The sequence below is a fragment of the Magnolia sinica genome, chromosome 3 (assembly GCF_029962835.1).
Source record: "Magnolia sinica isolate HGM2019 chromosome 3, MsV1, whole genome shotgun sequence".
NCBI classification, from domain to species: Eukaryota; Viridiplantae; Streptophyta; class Magnoliopsida; order Magnoliales; family Magnoliaceae; genus Magnolia; species Magnolia sinica.
In genome coordinates this window covers 32,152,139-32,169,566 of record NC_080575.1, presented here as the reverse complement: position 1 = coordinate 32,169,566, position 17,428 = coordinate 32,152,139, and the positions used below count along the sequence as shown (strand labels likewise).

Below are 17,428 nucleotides of genomic sequence, written 5' to 3'. Positions count from 1 at the left end.
AATCTTCATGCAATTAAACTCATTCCTTTTTCAAGTTGCCACTTTAAAATTTGAGAATTCTCCTTTCACAAAAGTAAGAGTAGAAGTCTTATGCTTTAGATTGTTATATATGTTATAGCCAATGCCAGACTTATCATCATACCAGCAAGTTGAGGGTGGTAAATTTTTAAGTTTTTTGTCACCTTGGGTATAATTCCAAGTATCCTTTGAACTCTAAAGTGAAGAAACTTCATTTATCAATTTCTCATAATCAAATTTAAGAGTTTGATATTTTATATTTTTCAAACTTAAATCTAGTTTAATTTTTCAAAACAATTAGAAAAATAATATTTTTCCAAGATAGATTTTTCAAGTTCTAATTATAGTTCCTCACATTTTTTTTTCTTTTGTATTTTCAATTTTACCACAAATTTTCAACTTTCTTTGAAAAGAGCATCATAAGCTTCTTGAAGATCTTCTTAATTTTCAGAGTCACTCTCGGGAGTTTCATATCCAGATGTTTCACTATCTTCTAGAGTAATGACTCTGGCTATTGTCATAAATGCATTTTATTCTCTTACTTCTTCTTGATCTGATTCATTAGTTTCTGAATGAATTTCAAATTCTAATGATTCATCCTAACTGGCAATCATACCCTTTATTTTTAATTTATCCTTTTTAGGATATTTTAAAGTAAGATGCCCAAACTCAAGAGTAGTTGTAACATTGGGTATCTTTGGATTTAGCTTTCCAATAGTTTGAATTGTCCATTCTCTTGTCAAAAGGTTTTTAAAAATCATTTTTCCTTTTATTTTTAAAATTTTTATAAAATTTTTTTATCAATAATGCCATATCATCCTCATTGTCTGAATTTTCATTCATATATTTAATTTGGATTTAGAGGATTTGGGGGCTATGGACTTGTTCTTTAGAGTTTTGAAATTCATCTCATATGTTTAAAGAGATCAAACCAATTCCTCAAATTTCATTTTCTTAGTATCTCTCAATTCTTGTATAGTAGTAACCTTGGAATTAAACCTTTTAGGAACTGATCTTAGTATTTTTGTAAAAACCTTACTTTGAGGGATACTTTCTCCAAGACCCCACATAAAGTTAACTATGTTATTTAGTTTTGTATAGAAGTCCATGAATGTCTAGTTTTCTTTCATATGAATTCCCTTAAATTTGGTTGTGAGGAATTGGATCTTAGATTTTTTCACAATATTAGTTCCTTCATGAGTCATTTCAAGTATGTCCCAAGCTTGTTTTGTCGTATCATGCAGAATGATTCTTTTGAACTCATCCGGGGATAGGGTACAAGTTATAACATTCAAGGCTTTTGCATTAGTACTACTTACACTTTTTTGAGTATTTGTCCATAGATTGTAGGCTATTTCTTTTATGATTGTGGTTCTATCCTCGACTACTACTTCCATCGCAGGAGGGGACCATTGAGTTACAGTGGCTCACTACACACTTTCATCTATAGATTTGAGGAAGATTCTCATCCAACCTTTCCAATATAAATAGTTTAAGCCATCAAAGGGTGGTGGTCTATATATGGATAAGCTTTTGAAATTTGACATCTTATAGCTCTGGATCTAGCTATAGGAGGTGAATCCAATCAAGAGAAACCTCTCTCTAATACCACTTGTAAGTTGAGCTATCGATGTCCTAGAGGGGGTTGAATAGGACTTAACCAATTTTTTATAATCAATCTCATAAAATAATTAAGAATAGTAATTAATATTGAAATATTGATTTCAATTGAGTCGTAGGACAACCTTCATCGAATATCTTAGGGAGGATAACCTTATTTCATGACTGCTTTGATTTTTGTATTTTAAGATGATAAATACAAAATTAAGATTATCAATCGCCACAAAGAAAACAAATTTGTAGTGGTTCAGTGTTTATCACACACCCACTCCACTCCTAAAATTACTTCTCCACATAATTTTGGCTTTCCACTATATTCAAGGTTTTTACAAGCTAACCTCAGCAACCTCTTACAGTTTGTGATTTCCACAGGCTATCACAACTAACCTCAAGTGATTTTCATGGGCTTATCGGTTCTTAACCTGATGAGATTTTTTAGGAAATCTCAATCAACCCAAAGTAAAAGTAATTTACTAAATAAAAAACTTATCTTCTTGAAGACGTGAATCGAAGCGAAGATATCAATGAAGCCTTTAAATATAAAGCTTCGGTAGATGCAGTGATCCTTTCTTTTCTCAGATGAAGATGAACCAATGTATACACAATCAAGAAGGATCTAGGGATGTTGCAGGGTGCCTGAATTGCTCATGATGATTATATAGCATAGTTGCCATTGAAATGTAAATTGTCTGAGTTTCTTATATATATATATAACCAAGAAGGATCTAGGGATATATGATTTTTTAAGAATTAAGAAAAAAAATTCCTAAAAGTTGCAGATTCGATCATTTATTCTCAAGCTGAGTATAGGGCATTGTCTAATTGAATTTAATAAAACTTCAGAAGAGAATTGAATAAGCTACAACAATAATATAAGAATGACAAAGCAAATAGTTTGAAAAAGAAGAAGCTTTCTCTCTTTTATTTCCTATACTTTTCTCTCTCTTTTTCATGATTTAAAACAGTGAGAAATGATCTCTATTTATAGTGAAAGATCTAGATCTTTGGTCAGCCTAAGAATCCATTCGGCTGGCTGAATTTTCATGATTTTGTTTCAATGGCTAGCAAATTTCGCGGGATCCTATTTTAAAACAAACTTAGGCTGGCCCGAGATAAACTTCGGCTAACTAGAGATAGGGTTCGACTGGCCTAAGTTTCTAGGAAATCAAATATCTACATTGTTGTAAACTTGACCTAGGTCACTCTCAGGTTAACTTGAGCTAGTTTGGTTGGTTGAACTCAGGGTCGGGTTAGACGAACACCCTTCAATTTTTATGTAAAAATGTAATAATTGTTAAATCTTAGAAAACCACTAAGGTGTAATTTAACCTAGGGTCTTTCCTAAGATCTTCTTTACCTGTAGGTTGACATACCAATGATTCTTCGTTCAAAATCCTTCTGAGCCTTCTAATCTTGAGATGTTGAGTCATGCTCTAATCTTAAAAATGTCTAGGAGAGCTTAAGTGTGCTGAAGTTCAATACACCATACATTTTATCTACAAAATTTGACAACTGAATTATGTGCTTAAAACATTAGCACTTACAAATCATCTCTGATAATGCCTTGGTTTTCGACGTTGGAGTACAACACTCTCACAGTATAAACCCGAATGTCACCTAGGGATACCTCACATGGAGGTACTTCCCACGATTATAAATAGATAGATTAGTATTCATCCATAACAAGAATCAGAGTAGCATGCATTAATTCAGTAGATATTAAAAGGTACCTAAAGATAACTAACCCACAAAGTAGCTGGGAAAACATAAAAATAAAAGTGCATGGATCCAAAAGGGTGCCTACAGGGACCACCACAAACCATAAAAATCCCAATTTATGAGATATATATAAGTCAAAAGAAAAATACTAGAAATCTATCAGCTCGACCTCCCGAAGATCAGCTAACCAAGCACTGCTCCACTCGATCATATAACTCTCGACCAACTCTACCCGGACATCCTCAAGTTTTGTACTTCCATCTACCTGCATCAACTGATGTTTTTCGAATTCGAATCATGAGTGACCCACTCTGTGAGAAATAGCCTCAAAATTACACGATGACATATTAATCAAGTATAGTTTTATAAAGGAAAATGTGCAACGCAATAACAATTATAGTGCAATCTTATTTAAATGTGTGAATGTATGAATGCACATTAGCATGGGCATGCATATCTAGCTGGCTTTTTGGGATAGCCATCATTGAAAATACATCTAGGTATCTGCATCAACAATGACTACCACTCACAAATAATGGTGTTTAGCCACCAGCAAAAGTAAGCTGAGTATGTGCTCACAACGACTAGCACACAAAAGAATTATTTGAATGGAATAGGAACCAACAAAACTAAACTGAATACATGCTACCACAGTATCTAGCCACCTAATAACACTCGTGTGCTATAAATATATAATTAATGGAACCTTTCTTAGTCCAATTTGCAAACAGTAAGACTCATAACCTCATGAGACCTTCCATACACTTCAACTTCAACACCGGCATGTTCCTAACGGACTAGATGGATAAGTTTTGAATGTGACCCTATTTTAGTACTGTAAAACCCTGATACTTGTACCCTAGTGACCGCATGGGCACTACAACTCCAATGTCGCATGGCATGCCCAATAACGACCCTTAAATTAGAAGTCGCAGTTTTTGCACAATCTGAGATGGGCCTCGCAATGCACGTGGGACCCACTTGCACAAACCCCTAAGTTTTCCAATCAAGCAATCCATCAATCATCCATCAATCAACACCTCAATCAACCCATCACTTCTATCTCTCCATTGGTCAAAGCAACCCATGCCTTGCTCATGCAACCCATGCCCTTCCTTATGCTTAGTCATCCATCTCTCCATTCTCTCCCATTCTATCCCTCCATCTTCTTCTAATTCCCATTCTATCCTAAAAGCTCTACCAAAAATCCCCTAACCCTCTCTCATTTCTACCACATTTGCCAGCAAAAGTAGAGTGTGATTAAGAGAAGGAAGAGATTAGAGAGAATTCTGGAGAGATTAAGAGAGTGAGAGAGAGAAAAAAAGAAAGGAAGATTAGGGAGATGGTTTTAAAAAATAGAAAGATATTAGAGAGATTACGAAGAGATTTGGAGGCTAAGAGGAAGAGAGAAGAGAAAAGAGTGATTAGAGGAAATTAGAAGAGGAGAGGAGCTTGGTGGGCCGTCATATAGTCGATCTGACCATTCATCTATTGTTATGAGTCCACGGGAATATGAAAGTTCTCCCTTTCTTTGTCATTATTCTATTTTGATGAGCCCACAAGGGTGGGACCCACCTTGATCATATATGGAGTGTATGTAGACCCCATAGTGGCGAGGGGGGCACCTCGATGGCCGAATACCCTTCCCTTGCTCTTTTCCACTCCCTTCCCCTTTCTTTTTCTTACTTTTGATGATGTTGTGGGGGCTTGATAGAGAGCATGCCCCGCAAGCTATCATGGCATGGACCACCTGGTGTGGCCCACCTTGAAGTTTATTTCCAATCCAACATGTTGTTAGGTGCACGTAGATTTAGACAGTGGAAAACTCTCAAATTTTGGTTGAGCCCAAGTTCCTTGGCCCACCACGAGTTGGCCTATCTAATGGATGGAGTGGATTTCCTAGGTGTGTCCCACCATCCCTTAAAATACAAAAGAGAAAGAGGGGGTGAAAAAGTCCAGATGTTGGATGTTCTCAGCGACAAAGATGTTGGAACTACCCAACTATCAGACTCTTAGTGAGGGTGGAGTGTGGCCACCACTTGTGGCCCCCCATCATGATGCAATATTCCATCCTCGTCATCCATTCGATTCTCCACCTCATTTTAGTTGTTAAGCCCAAAAATGAAGTCAATCCATATCTCAAGTGTGCCACACCGCCAAGTGAAATGGGGTTAAAAAGCCCCAGCGTCAATGATGCTTTGCATGGGGAAGTTTTGGAGTGGGTTCCTAATTATGGGACCTACCATGATATATCTCTTAGATCCATGTCGTCCACCTATTTCTCCATATCATTTTGGGCCACAGGCTGGAAAAAGAGGAAGATCTGAGTCTTGAGTGAGCCGCACCAAAGGAATTAAGTGTCTATTGTTGAAACCTTCCAAGGCCCACCGTGGGGCCCTATTCGTCCAAACCAGTCCATGTCAAGGCCCATTGGACCCTTCTTGAGTTGGCCAAGGCAGTGGACGTAGTAGATCATCCTTATGGGGCCCACCTTAATAGTGTAACCAAAACAGGATAAAATAATAAAATAACACTAGCAACTGGCACTATTGCCAACGCCCAACAAGGGGCGGACGCCCACTATAAGGCATGGAGTGGGGCCCACTCGTGGGACCCTCTATCATGTGTATGTTTCGTCTGAGCCGTTTGTCCATTTTTCTAAATCATTTTAGGCCAAGGACTCAAAAATTAGGCCGATCTGAATCCCAAGCGAACCACACTTATAGAAACAGTGGGTAGGGAGTGCTGCCCCTTTTAGTAGCACATGAGGCCCACTTGTGGGACCCACCTTGATGTTTATGTGTCATCCACACCATTCATCCTTTTCTTCAAATCGTGTTGGGCTAGGGGCCCAAGGTTCAGGCTGATCCAAATCTTAGGTGAGCCACACTACAGGGAACTGTTGGGGTGGAAATTGAAAAGGCCGAGCTAAACATCCTAGAGGGGGGAGTGAATAGGACTATGCCAAATTAAAAACAAATGCAAGATTTATAGTGGTTCGTTTGTGTGCACACCAACTATTAGAAAACAGCCACACAACTACTCCACTCCCAATATCCACACTCACGGGATATTAGATTTAACTATGAAAAAGGTTTTCCAAGGTTCACCTTAAAACCTTCACAATCATGTCTTTAGATGGGCTTACACAATTACAAAAACCCCACACTCTGATATTTTCTGGATTACCTCAGACAAAACCAAAAATGAGATTTTCCTGGCACAACCTCACAAACCACAAAAGATGTACAAAATGTAAATGATACTTATCTAGAAATTCTCCTTTTGAAGAAGCCCGGTAGAACCAATCCGATGTAGATGTTCACACCCCAAGTATAGGGTTGCGATGTAGTAATAATCTCGATAAGACTGAGGTTGAATCCACAAGGACTGTACCTTGTACGTAATCTGAAAGTAACTCGAACTAGAACTAGAATAAGATGTATTCTAAATCAAGAAGAATTAAGGGAATAATTGTGAATTTATTTAACTAAACTTGTGAAATTCAAAGGTGGGAAACTAGGGTGTCAAGGATCCACTTGAAGAGATCAGGGAGATCTATGCTTTATTCAAGAACACATCTAGATTCAAAGTCCTATCTTCATCCATATGTAAGATATAATATGTACTTCCTTTGATCTAGTTTTCAAGAGATGAGAGGTATGAGAATTAGACATGATCCCATCACAAGACAATGCCCAGGAGATAATGTAAACAACAGAATTTAACCAATCCACATCCAATCTAAGAGAGTTATGAACATAGGGAAGGATTCCATCATCCATCCATGCCCATGAGACGATGGTGAATAATAGGGTCCCTATGATCATAACCTCCATAATGCATGAAAAATACTAGAAGATATCACAAATCCATTGTAATTTGAGTCACAACAAACTATTAAAAACTAAAGGCATTCCTTATAATCAAACTAGAATCAAAATCTCTTCAGTTTAAACATGAAACAAAAGGCATAAACAAAAAGTCTCCCATCTCACTACAAGCTTCACCTCTTAGCCCTAGCTAAGAGGCTTAGCCTGACATAGTCATGCTAACATCTCTGAAAAGGAAAGATATAAACACATAAAGAAAGAAGAAAAGGAAGAAAGAACCCGAGCCCGAGCCGTCCACGCCTTCGTCTCTCTCTCTCTCATCACTACAACAACTGGGACTTTTACTGGCACTCGAAAGCGCCGCTAAAAGCCCCTAAACGCGCCGGCAATTGTTATAGTGGCGCTAACCAAGTGCCGATAAATGGGTATGCCGGGAAAAGTATTGGCGGCGCTAGGTGAGTTTTAGCGGCACTTGCCAAAGCGCCAATAATTGTAGTTTTTCGCGACGCGAATAAGCGCCAGTAAAAATCACTCTGAGCACCGGTATAAGTGGTTTCTGAACACTTTTTCTCATGAAAAAGCGCCGTAAAATTTCTACACAAGCACCGCTAAAAGCTTTTGTATAAATTTGAGAGGCCCTAGCATGCCAGTAATTTTTTTTATTATATATAATTCAATCGAAACCTGTATTTTTAAAATATTTGAAACATAAAAATAATGCCATGCAAATAGAATTAAATATTAAACAAATTTTATATTACTAGACAATAAAAAAATATATAGTATTTATTACAATACACATCTTCAATTTGATGAGTTGGCTAAAAATATTAATGTTAATTAATAACTAATACAACGGAGGGTTATCTGGGGGCCTTATGCCATACGAATATTCAGCAATTTGAGTCTGAAGATCTGCTATGCAAATAAACTTCTTCAAAATGTTCTTGGGCATGATGTATGTGTAGCCTGTCTCCTGTAATCAGGAATTACTCACATAAGTTCAGTTTCCAGAACCTTAAAAGTTAAAAACTGCATACAATGGAAAATAGCCATAATTATTTACCTTAATGTCCTCAATGTTCACATAAATATGATTGACTCTAAGATATAGATTCGTTGCTTAGATTTCTCTCACATGCCAATCAGTTTTAGAACCAAATGCTGCTTGCTCATAGGGGCTTGTTGTGGTGACAATGAGTTCATCGTCGTGCACAATTGTTGTCCTTGTTGTGACTGCTATAAGTTGGCTTGCTTCTTTCACCAGCACATGAAGATTTGCTAAAGATTATTAGCCAAGTGAAACTGGCAAAGAAGCTTCTCAAACACAAAAGCACAACTGCATCGATGACATCAAATCCAAGCATGAAGGCATGGACAAAATCCGCACACTTCTGTAGGTTACTGACATCCGGAGTATCTGGTCTTGTCTTCAATTCCACTTTCCGAGCCAGAAAATTTTACAAATTTAGATTACCAAAATAATGTTCAAAATAATAAATAAATGCATAGTAGAATCTGACACATGCACACCCAAAGCAACCTATACCATGCCCCCCACAATCGCTACAATTTTGGCACTGCTTTTTTTGTGGGACCCACCTTAGGAGGGTCACAGCCAAATAATGTAACAATTTAACGACATGAATCATCAATCAATGAACTGAAAATGGAATTAGAAACTAGAAAGAAAAAGCAATAGCATTTGGAATGAAACCAAGTAAAAACAGAACAAAAACTCCTAACTTCCAAAGAAAAAATCTAACCCATATACAATGCACATTTCTAGTGATCATGTACTTTCACAAGAACCATAGTTGGGTGAATTCCCTCATCTGGGCATCTCTTTTTTCTTGGTCAAAAGTAAAAAGGAAATTTTATTAACTAGGATAAGTGTGCATGCACATAGCTATCAATTCCCAAGTGGGGTGTGGCTAACAGTGGGGTGTGTGTGTTCCAACACGCTAACTACTACCATTTTTATTTATATACTAGTGTCCAGAAAAGCAGGAAGCGATTTCCTCACATTTGAAGCACTTGAATTGAGAAACAAAACATTAGAATTAACAATTTGCTTGGTAGCAGGAGATAACAATTAACTGGGGTCGCCTACATGAATCTGTCCCACCATTTTATTCTATCCCAACAATGTTCCAAACATCTCGTCTCTGCACTACTTGGTTTGGCCCATATGCTGCTGTAAACATCCACTGGAATCCCATTAGCATATCCTTTAACTCCACTGAGACAACTCCCCTCCCCACCAATCCTCCTTCACCCAAACATTAGAGTCTCACTCCACCACAACCCCCCTCTTAGACCATACACTGATCTGCTCCTTCTACCCTTCCTCTCCCCACCCAAGAGGCCTCCAGAGTCCTTTATAATATTATCCACACATGCAAACTTATGCACATGTACAAGTGAAGAGGAAAGAAAGAAAAAAACAATATCATTTGTTTCATTAGGATAAAAGCTTTCTTTGGTCCACAAGAACAAATCTGAAAAGGCACTTACATGACCCGAGAAGACAATATCGACACCATATTGATACAAGAGTGCTTCCATTTCCTACCTCATGCATTCAAATTCCTGATAGTGTGATGAATAACTATTGTACCAAGGAGGATGCCATGCAACCACCAACCATGGGGTCACTTTGCGATCCACTCGAAGTAAATCATCCCTTAACCAAGCATGCTGGGCACCTGTAAAAGATGGTGGCATTGTTAGAAATAATAACAGATCAACGGGACTCACATGCACCTTTGTATATAAAGATCAAATTCATAAAATTAAAGTTTAGCAGTTCACCCATCACAAATAAACTAACAGGAAGTATCTACATAATGACCACAATAATAGTAGTAAAGGAACAGATTTAGAAAGTTGAGAATCTATTAGCATCTACAACAACTCTCAATTTAATTACACTCTAATATTTTTTTAAAAAAAAATAATCAGAGAAAACCATTCCAAAAGATCGAAGCATTCCCTCATATATTGTTGGGGTAAATGAAAACCCACACCTTATTTCTCTGCATAGACAAAAAAACAAGGTTCAAAAACTGAATCTCTAGACAAACCAATGAAAAAGTGAAAAATTGAATTAAATATGCAAGTAGAAATTACACAAGTACCATTGATTTGGGTGGCAAGTTATACTTGAATTTTGCCCTAACAATTCCCTTATTTCCATGGATTCTGACATACAAATTCTACCTATAGCTTCAACTGATTGCAATAGAAAACGTAGTGTCCCATTCGCAGTCTGAGATGCAAATTATGCCCTTTGAAGAAAAAAAAGGTTTGCATCCATACAAAAATGCCACTAAATAGCATTACAATATCCAATTTCAAGATTTATATTTTCAGTAAGCAAGTGATATTGAGAAAAAATGTTTACCTAAGAATCCATCGCTAGCCTTGGCAGGTCCTTTAGTATCACCCTATCAAAAGTTCCACTTAAAGAATTATATATCAAAAGTATATGACGTTGTTCCAGATAACGACAGCTAATCACCAAAAATTTGAGAATTTTTTCTCCAACAAACAATTTTTGGAAACATTTTACCTTTGAAAACCTTAAATCTGTTGTGCCAAACTGCACCAACCGAGAACACAGAACTGGATTTTTGACATGTAGCAGAATAACATCAGTTTTTGGCCCAGGGCATGTGCAAAGTGTACACTACCTGATGAATGAGCTGGATTTTTGACATGTAAACCATCCAATGGATAGAACAATGGTTCACTCATGTGTGGATGGATCCATTTCTGGACACATATTGGTCCCCAGAGAGCAATCAACATACACAGATTAACCTTGGGACAATCTGTTCAATGGAAACTAGTAACAAATTATTATACTAGCAATTGCAATTTAATCCAAACTTCAGCATGGCCATGGTATATTGAAAGCGGATATGAAAATTAAACTTAAGTTATTTTCTAACTTCTGAATTGCATATACCTTCCTAAGTATTGATAACTAGGCTCCAAATTGCAATTGCAGTGACTTTAAAAAAATAAAATGTAATTACAATTTGGTCATGAAAGAACATATTCAATAGTTATTGCAATTCAATTCAATTACACATCCAAATGCACCCTTGGTGATTTTAATCACCTCATTCATGAAAATATAACCATAGTTAGAGGCCATCAGCTGATAGTCATGTGCCAATGCAAAAATGCAACCTGTGCCAACTGCATGTCCTCTGTTTGGATAGTCACCTTGTATTAGAAACTAATTCCAAGATTATGAAATAAATGCAATCAGTTGAACTTGGAAACATGTTAGAATTGGAGTTAGCTAAAGATAACAATTGTAATTTATCTCCTATGTAGAAATTCACCGAATTACTACAATGGTTGGGACACATAAAGTCAAGATCTTGCTTACAAGCCTTTAAAACATTAGCAGGTATTCCTGCCCAATGAAAAACAGAATCAATGTCAATAACCAACTATTTATGGGTTCCTGAACATCATTCATTGGTTTCATGGCTTAAACCATTCAACCAAGACAGATCATCATCCATTGCTTTTTCCACATTTCAAGAAGTTGGAGAGAGAGTAGAACCAAACTAAAAGCATACCATTCTCCACAAAATCACATTTCTTTGAGGTTTTAACAAACAACTCCTATGCATTTTTTTCCAATACTAAGAGAGAGTTAAGATGACGACAACAACAACAACAAACAAAAATAAAAATAAAAATGAAAACATAATAAAAAGGCTAGCAAATGAATAAAGAGTGTTAATCTTGATATGAAGGCTCCCATTTTACCAATTTATAATCTATTCCTTGTATATATGTCATAGAAAACAACACAAGCTCTCTCTGTCGTGAAACATTTTCAAAGAAATGTGCTGATTTAAGAACTCTACACCATTGCCAATGGATTTTGACATAGTAGGCTGAGGAAAAGAGAATCAATGAAGGGTGAAAAGTCCAGCTCGAGCACAAAGTTATTATTGGAGTTGTGCATAATAGAAAGCAACTTTATGAGAAAACTAAAAAAATGCCTATGAAAATCAAGAAAGAAAGAAAATATAGAAATAATAGAAACAGGAGCAATGAGAATTCAAACCATGTCCTAATGCTACTGCATTTTGTCTACCTTGAGAACCCAAATGCACCTTGAGATGTTCATTTAACTAGTTAATAAAAGGTACAACACATACCGTTGGGCCTGTGAGTAAGGAAGTTCCAGAATCAGCATGGCAGCACAACCATCAGCACAAAAACCTGAAAGAAACATGACAATGTCTTAAAATTCCACCACGTGGTGAATGCAATGGAATATAGAAAACAAACATAGATTTAAGAGATGTTTCCTCACCTGTTGAATAGTTCCCAATAAGAAAGTCTCCCATGAAAACCATTATCTGACAGCATCATGAAATTAAAATAAAATGGAGCGGATTTACATCATAATGCCACGATTTTTATGCCGACCAATAAACAATTCATGAGTTTCAAAAAAAAAATAAAATCAATAAACAGGGAAGATTATAAAAGAATGGGAGACATGATCTTAGGTACAATGCCACTTCTATTTGGTGGGCAATATTTTTTAAAACCAAACGGACTATCATTAGTTAAGACTTTTAAGGGGAAAAAAATCACATATATCTTTCACCAGGGAAAACATGCCAACTTGGAAAAAAACAAATTTATTTCTTCTAGAGATATGAGTCCCAGAATATTCTATCAGACTTGAAACAAGGCACCTATTATGAGATTTACATGTTCTTTTAGCAGTCTTTTAGCATCCTATGGCCATGACAGGAGACAGGATGCAAAATGTTTCAGACTAAGAAAATGACTCACTTTCTTGTTACTTGCTGCATCTTCTACTTGTTTAACCAGGGTGGTTCCTTCAGTAGTAACATGCTGCATCACAAAGCACTTAGTAACCATAGAGAGGCAGGATAAACATAAGCACTCAGTTACAAGTTGGGCCTCTAGGAAAGCATATAAATGAAGCGACAAAAATGTTTTCTGTTTTAGCACTCAGTTTAAGTTTAAGATAAACATTAGCAGTCTCTTTGTGTTTGCTGTTTAGATGGTCTTGACATTTTTATTTTTATTTTTATTTAAATTCTGTTTTAGCCTCTGTTCATGCAGATTTCTGATGTGGGTCTTTTTAGATTTACTGTTTAGCCTCTTTTCATGCTAATTTCTGATGTGGGTCTTTTTGGATTTGCTGTTTTTTGCTATTACACATTGTGTTCTTGGGGGTTGTATGAAAGTCAGGCATAAACTAACTAAAATTAGACCGACTAGACTGTGGAATCCACTGTTGCTAAATCACAATCTAAAAATCAGGCTGTTTGAACAATCCTAACCTCTGATTTGTAGAGACTCGTTCGTTGAAATAGGACTGTTGGATATTTTTCATTTTAACGAGCCAATAACAACAACAACATAAAAAAATAAAAAATAAAAACAAAAAATAAAAAAAAAACAGTTGCTCATAGTAACATATAAAACAACACAATATTGAAAGGTAACCACTATGCATGCAAGGCTACATCCATGCAATGCAAATTGAAATTTCAGCAGCTAGACTCAAGCATATTATGTTCACTGCCATTTACCAAGCCATGTTTGGGAAGGCATCATGTTCGTCATGTCAACAGATCAGCATTTAGCACATCCAAGAGGAACCATTGAAACATGTGCTTTGGATCCTACTCTCCTAGCAATTCAGTGGCCAGCTTGGAAAGAAAGAAATAACAGGACTTCTAATTGGTGATAGTGGACCTAATTACTTCCTGGGCCAGGTCCTGATAGGAGATCTCTAGGCATAGTAGGGATGACTTTTTAAAAATTGAGTAGGTGTTCTAATGTGATGAGGGTGTAAGGGTCTATGGTTTCCATTTTGGGCTGTATTTTCTCTACCATTCTAGGCCTTTCTTGTGTTCTAATGAACTATCAATTTCAATAAAGAGAATGGAAAACCATTCAAATACGACTACTTTTCACTCGGTGTACATTTTTTTAAGTAGTCACTGTCACTCAGTGTAATTTATTTTTCACCCACAATTCAAAATACTCTTCTGCAGATGTCAAATTCCTTCTCAGAGCCCACTTTCTTTTATTAGACACAACCATCATCAACTAGAAAGATGCTCATAACATGTGTACCTTCATGAGGTAGTTCTTCGTTTCTTAAGAGTCTTATCAATGATTCAATATAGAGCAAGTTCATGGCTATATGCAGCAGCTGCTGGATGACAGAGTTCCAGTTTTCCACATCATTCATCAAATGACTGCATAGATGTTATTTCAAATGTTTGGACAACATCTAATTCCTTTAATGCCTATTTAACATCCACACTCAGAAGCTAATGGCACTTGTCACATCATATAAGTGATTTGAAAGCATGCGAAATCATAATGTGTATATGATGTTCAGTGGCACACCCATGAATAATTTGACTGCACCACAAGTGCTTCAAATTTAACGCTGCTAATGCCATGACTGTAGATCATATGATGTTAGGTTGGTTATTTATAGCATGGCATGGTTGACCAAGACAACATGATCTAGCATAAGAGAACATGATATAGATATATAAATCTATCTTATAAATATGGTTCTTTCATGAAACAAAATTAAACCCTGACAGAAGATTGGTGATGACTAGAAGTTCAGAAGGGAAAGGTAGTGTCATTAATGGCCTGATCTTTATCATATATATCAACAGATGTACTTTTTAAATGCTAATGAACAGATGTCTGAACTACCTTAATATAGACCGTCTAGTTCAACATATCATTTGCCACCTTTCACTCTCATCAGTTCAATCTGCAGTTCGGTTTCACCATAGGTGAAGGAGAGGCTTCACCAAATGAGCAGATCATTGAAGCAAACCAGTTTCGGCCTGCAAGATCCCTATCGGTTCGAAGTTCCATTAGCTTTTGTCATTGTGTCTTGGTTGTACTGAACATTCGCCATTCAATTCAAGTGTGCATCCAAACAAGGTTATTTGCAATTTTGTATATATGTATATATATCCAATGTTATTTGTAATTTTGTAACAATCATAAGCTTACTTGGTGAATGGAAGCCAAACAAGATTCAATTATATCAGCGTAAGAATGTTACTATCCACCAACCTGCCATACACATTCAGGTAAGAAAACCATACAAATCTCTTTAAGAAAGTTGAAATGGGAAGTGGACACTGAGATTTAGCAAACAGATCATTTAACCCCATCTTCAGTGAATGGATCACATAGGAGCGAATTTCAGTGCTAAAATCTTTTCCTTAAGAAACAAGAAACCCAGATCAATTGCACGATTACAGCAGAGTTCTTGACAATATAGCAAGTTTGGGCCGTTTGGCATTTAATCGAGCATGTAAGGTGCCAAAGCATAACATAACCAAAATTTAAAATAATAAAAAGAAAAGATTGATGAAAACTTCACAGATTCAATCATTTGCATCTTGTTTTATAACCTACAGTCATAGACAAAATCTGAAAAAAAAAATTAATCTAACAGATGGATGACAATATATACAGAGAGATGACCTGTAGATCTTCGGGGAGATATTCGTGCTTTATGGAGCGATCCATTGAATGCTTGAGATGTAAGTGGCTAAGGCTTCCTTGATGTCCATATCATACATCGGATTGCAGAGATCCTCATATCTCATCCTTAGACATGTTAAAAGAGAGATAGAGATTAAAAACCCCTAAGAAAGAGAGAGAGAGAGAGAGAGAGAGAGAGAGAGAGAGAAACCCTAGAGGAGTAGAAGTGGATTGAGAAAGGGGAAACGAAGAGAGATGATCGATTGAGATAGGGAAAAGGGGAAATAGAGAGAGAGGGTCGATTGAGAAAGGTATAGTAGAGGTGGAGATGGCGATGGCTGTTGCTGCATCTAAGGGAGAGAGAGAGAGAGAGAGAGCGTCGGGAGGGGAGAAAAAAGGATTAGGTTTTTGGTATGTATGGTATTTATACTCGATCACGGACCGACGCCTAATTTTAATTAGCGCCGGTAAACCAGTGACGCGCATCGTCGGCTAAGCCGACTTTTGTTGTAGTGCATTCTCTCTCACGTCCAAGATCCCCCATACGCTCTCTCTCTCTCCCTCTTTTGATAACCAACAAGGTTGGTGGACATTCTTCCCGCGTGCATTTTCTTGACATAGCCAAGAAGTGTGTAAGTCACGCCGTGCGCAAGAAAAGAACCCATCTTGCACTGATGCTTAGTAGGGCCCATATTATAAGGTTACTGAAGAATCAGGTCTGTCCACTAGTTTCGTGGTATCGATTTAGGCCACTCTTCCAGCATTTAAGTGGATTAGAACTCTGGGTGAACCACGCCATTACTCATTGTGGCTGCTTGTTCCCTGCTCTCTGCGTTTTTGAATGACTGCATGGATGCATGAAACTAACTAGGTTTGGTCGACGCCCTACCCTGGACATGATGGACGTCTCAAATTATCCATTTGGTGATCGTGGTGGGCCACCTCAACTCCCAGCGGACGGACAGCGTTCGGACACGTCCAGGCTACGCAAATTTCTTGCACTGGCTCTTGGTGGGGTCCACTTCATCTATCCTTTGCGAAATCTATGCCATCCACCGGATTCTTCTCGAAAAACCAGTTAGGTATGGTCTATTTTGGCTCAGATTTGGTGTGGCCCACAGGACTTATGCTTCTACCGTTCGTCCATGTTTGGACGGTCGAGATCCGATCTATGCTGTCTTTTGAAATTTCACCACCTATGACTGAGTTAGAGGGACCATGTGAGTCTTATGGACGGTCTGGATCGGAATGTCAAATCATGGTGGTGGCCCACAAGGAGTCCCAGCAGTCGTCTGTGTGGATGCTGCTGGAGAAATCCATTTTTTTTTGGAAGAAGGTCGAGTCAAAGACCCTTGACCGTCTTTGGCTGGTCTGGTGCACCGAGCGCATGTGTACATGGTGTACACGCACCTCAAGTGTGGGGTCCCCTGAGATGTTCGTGCAAAATCTATTCCATCCATGTGTTTTTACATATTCTTTAAGATTGAGACTAAAATTGAAGCATATCCAAACAGCAGGCGGGCCCCAAATTAGGATTTAAGGGGCTGATCTGTCCCATGGGATACTTCCACAAAGATCCAATGGCTTAAATTTTATGTGTACAGTTAATTTATTGTCCTCAGGAAATATATGAAGTTTCAAGCCGAACAGATGGTGGGAACCCTATGATCTTGCATTCTGGCCGA

The 17,428-nt window shown here is 37.4% G+C and overlaps 1 long non-coding RNA gene across 1 annotated transcript; it reads right to left on the bottom strand.

Moving 5' to 3' along the window:
- Window positions 1-15,269: 15,269 nt before the first annotated feature.
- Window positions 15,270-16,116, bottom strand: LOC131241496 (uncharacterized). The gene is made up of 2 exons (XR_009169066.1): window positions 15,744-16,116; window positions 15,270-15,326 (listed from the first exon to the last, which is right to left on the bottom strand). It is a non-coding gene; the product is annotated as an uncharacterized LOC131241496 (long non-coding RNA).
- Window positions 16,117-17,428: the final 1,312 nt, after the last annotated feature.